The sequence below is a fragment of the Mauremys mutica genome, chromosome 4 (genome assembly GCF_020497125.1).
Source record: "Mauremys mutica isolate MM-2020 ecotype Southern chromosome 4, ASM2049712v1, whole genome shotgun sequence".
In the NCBI taxonomy this organism is placed as follows: Eukaryota; Metazoa; Chordata; order Testudines; family Geoemydidae; genus Mauremys; species Mauremys mutica.
Window position 1 is genome coordinate 88,214,555 of NC_059075.1, and position 4,884 is coordinate 88,219,438.

Sequence of the window (4,884 nt, forward strand, 5' to 3'; positions counted from 1 at the left end):
TCTACACACAAAGCTATCTGATTCAGGCCAGCAAACTCTCTGGACCCAGATCCTAGGACCTGGCAAGTGTGGGGTGGGTCTAAGCCCAAATTCCACTTGGACTTGGGTCCACAGTGCACTCCCATTTTGCAGTGTAGACACAGTTTGCGCCCAGGTCCCTCTGACTCAAGTGCTGATGCTCCACCAACACTATCCTCAGTCCAATAGGCCAATGTTCCTATCATTTCTATCCCAACACTAGCCAATCAATTCACAGGAAATGGAAACAACCTCTTGGTTCTAGTACAGCTATTTGATGTTTACCCTTCCATTCTAGTCTGACTGCTGCGTTGCAAACAAAGTGAACCATCTCCTGTGTTAGCTATGGCCACCAACAGGAAGAAGTCCTTTGCCAGACATGTTGCTACCTGGTCATGGAACCATAGTCAGATTCTGGGAGGTGAGTAAGATGTTCAGCTGTAGTAAGAGTACCAGAAATGAACATGTGTACTAAGAAATAACAGACAAGTGTTGGGGATTCACAGGCTGGTGAGGAGTGCAAGGAGCAGATTAAGTGGCTCAAGAGCAACCACTGGAAAGCCAGGGATGAGAACCACATTTCTGGGAAACCCCACTCCCACCCATCATCTTGCCTCTTTTACAAGAACTTTGATTGGGTGGTAGGTACTGTGCCAAGCACTGAGCCCCCAGCTGTTCAAAATAGCCTGGTCAGCTGGGAAGGTCACCTTCTGACCCCCAAATCTAGTGTAGGACTAGAGGGGAGCCAACACGCACCAGATCAGGCTAGCAAAGTGACTGGCACTCACACCAGTACCCAAGGAGGATTTGCTGCTGGAGCAGCTGCAGCACATTGTGGGTCCATAGTCAGAGGAATTGTGTGATGACCCCCCAGAGGAGCAGCCAGCCATAGAGCTTGCAGAAGAGTCAGAAGTAGCCCCAGTGCCTGGTAAGTGTTTGGCTCCATGTTTTTTGTTGTTGTTAATATATGAATGGGAAGGATTTCTGGTTTATGATTCAATACAATTTTTTTACAAGGCATGGGTAGCAGCATGTATCTGCTAATGGCAGAATGCATGCCAGCACCTTGGCATCACCCCACCACCACCATTACTAAAATGATACCAGGAAGCACAAACAATGGTTAAGCAAGCATTTAATATTAAACTTTTACTAGATACTTGCACATTCTTCCAAAGATGTGATGGGGTGTTGAAAGTAAGAACTGTTGATTGCCTTCCCTTTTAGTTCACCACATCGCACAAATTGGCTATGTCACAGCATAAAGAGCCGCCTATAAACAGTAAACTGTAGAGGGAAGGGGAATGTAGTGCCTGGGTGACTATATCAATGTCTGAAATAAGACAGGGGGATTGTATGCAGTCCAGACATATGCCGGAGAAGGGGGTCTAGATGTGCAGTTCTTTGAGAGTCTGTAATATTGTGTGTGTGTTTGCATATAGTCCATAAATAGATATAGTCAGAGCAGGCTGTTCTGTAAGCCATAGGGAGTCAGTAATCCATCTGGATGGTAATGCAACATCCTGCTGATTTCCCTCATGAATTTTGACCCAATCACAGGTGCTGATACCTGCAAACATTTGCTGAAGTGGGAACACCAGACAGGTAGTCACATTTCAGGGACGGGACACCAGCCTACTCCACTTGTTGCTCAGACACCATGAGCTTGAACACCTCTGTGATATGCATGGCTTTAGCTTAGAATAGAATGTCCCTTTGCCATTCAGGAACCTCACAGATTGTTATGTCCTTCACAATGTGGAATGCCTGAAAGGATTGAGAAACCTTAGGTAGTAAACCATGGCAACCTTCCATTCCTGGCTACAATGGTCTCCAATTTTTAAACATTTGTAAATTTCATCTTATAATTGTGGGTTCACTTTTTCACTCTGCTCAATCCAGTTGTGTCTGCAGAGCTTCTGGGAACTGAAGTGTTCCTAAGACTTTACTGAAGTGGAGTTTTACAAAGTATCATTTTTGGCCTTGAGATTCCACAGGCTCTTTTCTATGAGGATATACCAAACCTTTGTTGAAGCAGAGACAATAATGTACTGTTTTTCTGTTTTCAGGCCCTTCCACCTCTGCAGCCCAGTTACACTGCAGCAGGAGTTTGATTTCAAACTGTCATGGAGTGGTCAAAGAGGAAGTGTTTCCCTGATGAACTTATGGTGGACATCCTGGATGGGGCCAACAAGCAGGTACAATACCTAAGTGAAAAGGATTCACAGCAAGAGGAAATAACCTAATCCTAAATTTTCCTATAGACCGTGTTCATTCCCATTGCTTTTTATAACATCCAATCACCTTTCTTTCAATTTCCTTTCTAGTTTGTGTGTATAGATTGGAGCAGGGACCTTGTCTTCATCTGTACCTTTAAAGCACCTAGCACACCATTGGTGCTATACAAATAATAACCAGTAACTGTGAGCTTAGCCTGCAGGCTTTGTACAGTTGCAAGTTTTTGTGGGTGCAAAGTGTTCGTATGCAGTTTTACCAATCTGCCCATTGCACCCAATTTGGAAAAGTCCACAAAGACTTAAGCAAGTCATGTTAAATACCAGTACCTAAGTTATGCTGTTATAGGTAAAAGCCGTAAATTGTAGCAGAGGGCATGAATTCCCAATCAATATTCTACACAAACCTCTGGGGCAGCAGAATAACTCAGTGTTAGGACTGTTGAATGAAAGCACTGTATGTGCAGTCATTAAACTGTGGAATGGTCAAATATGTGTATGGAAATAAATATAGAACTGGCTGTAAATACTATTTCTTCACCTGCTTCTAAACCACACATCGTGTAGAATTTTATGAGAATGTTTGTTACAGCGAGAGATTTATTTACAAGGAAATATTGGTATATTTCTGTTGAAACCATATGTTTGGTTTTATACTATTCAGTTACATAATGTATCTAGTTTTAAATGTAATGCACTCTAAAAACACAGAGAAATAAAATCCCAGAATGAATGTTTTTGGCTACAAAATGGACAGTTTCTAATCTTTTAAAGACAGAACTGGGAGTTTAAGTAAATTTTACTCTGGAAGCTTTTTAATTTTCTTTATTTGCTGTATTGGGGAGTGGTCTGGAAGACGAGATTCAAATTGCAGTCAATACGGTCCTAGGATATTTGTCACTGTCTATCTTCTCACCATTATAATGTAATTGATTTCATTTGCCACTGCATTGTGGGATTATGGAGTCTATAAATCCACTCAGATGATGGGATGCCCTGGGGAAGTACATATGAAAAGGAAAATACTGTGGACACTGTCAGGTTATAGCAAACGTGACAAAGAAAATTCAATGTGCCTGATTAAAGTAAATGCTTGGGTACTCATTCTAGGTTCAAAACCAGGGACACTTAAGTGATTAGTGAAGAAACTGTAGGATGACTGGCTAATCAATTAAAATTGTGTGTTAACCTAATTTTTCCTGATATTTTCAGCTCAGTGGCCCTTCCACCTACCACATCCACATAGGGGAGCAGGTGGCTTACTCAACAGGAAAGGCAACAACAAAACCGAGGATTATATTGAATGAAAGCTGTCAGGGCTGCAGAGGAACAAATGGACCTAAAAAAGTCATGTGGGCTGCAGGCTTCAGAGAGTTTGAATTTATGTGGTGGTGTCAAGACATTTCAGTTACATCAAATCAAGGCACTTGGCAATTTATAAGGAGTAAAAGTGTACCAAAGAATTTTTTTATTTATTCTTCAGTACCTCCTGCACGAAACAGAAAAAGGCAAAGATGTTAAATGTGCTTTCTTTTTAAATTCTCTTAGCATCGGTTTCTTAAATATGCTGGGCCAAAATTTGGCTCTTGCTTATGCCTGTGTAATTCCAGAGTTAACTCACTGAAGTCAGTGGTATTACTCTGATTTCCCTCAGTGTAAATAAGAGCACAATTTGGCCATCAGACTTCTTAGATCTTTCACAGTGTTTCTGTTCAAATTTTTTCCAGCCTCTTCTCAGGCAGAACATGTCAAATTTTAAAATGTGTTGTTTCATCCCAACCCCAGCCAAAAAAAACCCCTCTTGTTTTGCTCCTATCCGTTTCCAGGCAAGGAGACAATGATACTACATATAGCCAGTGAAATGTATTTCTGCAGCACTTGCAAACTTGGTGCACAGTTTGCTGGGGGGAGGGGAACAAGATCAGCATTGTAACTTCCATTTGTTCCCTTGGAGGTAAATAGGACTAATTGCAAGAATCATGTGCCCCAGTATATACCATTATCCCTTAAGAAGGAACATTCTATACACAGTTTACTGACAAACTGTGGGTAATCATTGGCATACTGGTTTTGACTGGAAAACACTTACATACATTAAATATGGATATAAAATAATATGAAATCTATTCAAAACTATGGTACATATAAAAATCATCCATTTATGGGCTACCGATAGCTCAGTGGTTTGAGCATTGGCCTGCTAAACCCACAGTTGTGAGTTCAATCCTTGAGGAGGCCACTTAGGGATCTGGAGCAAAAATTGGTCCTGCTAGTGAAGGTGCAGGGGCTGGACTAGATGACCTTTCAAGGTCCCTTCTAGTTCTAGGAGATTGATTTATCTCTATTGAGCCATCATAGACTATGCTGGCAAAGTTTCTGCTGCAGTGTCACATTGAAGTAGGAATCAGTGAATATGGCCAGACCTAGAACAATGAAATATGTATAATGTGCTAAGTACTCCTCTACCCTTTGCTATCTGGGACAGTCAAGCATGCAACCCTGTAATTAGATTAATTTCTACATCACACTTGCAGGTCATCTTTAACTTGTCAGATGTTTCCAATCCATGGTATGAATCCCAGGGCAGAATTTGCAGCCTAATGGCTTCATAAAATCCTGAGGCCAAATTCCA

The 4,884-nt window shown here is 41.5% G+C and overlaps 1 long non-coding RNA gene across 3 annotated transcripts; it reads left to right on the top strand.

Annotated features, from left to right (window-relative positions):
- Window positions 1-337: 337 nt before the first annotated feature.
- On the top strand, window positions 338-3,703 carry LOC123368074. 3 transcript variants are annotated; one of them, XR_006578679.1, is made up of 3 exons: window positions 338-439; window positions 2,088-2,216; window positions 3,465-3,703. It is a non-coding gene; the product is annotated as an uncharacterized LOC123368074 (long non-coding RNA). The 3 variants fall into 3 exon arrangements; XR_006578677.1 differs by lacking the exon at window positions 338-439 and adding an exon at window positions 727-946; XR_006578678.1 differs by lacking the exon at window positions 338-439 and adding an exon at window positions 1,773-1,808.
- Window positions 3,704-4,884: the final 1,181 nt, after the last annotated feature.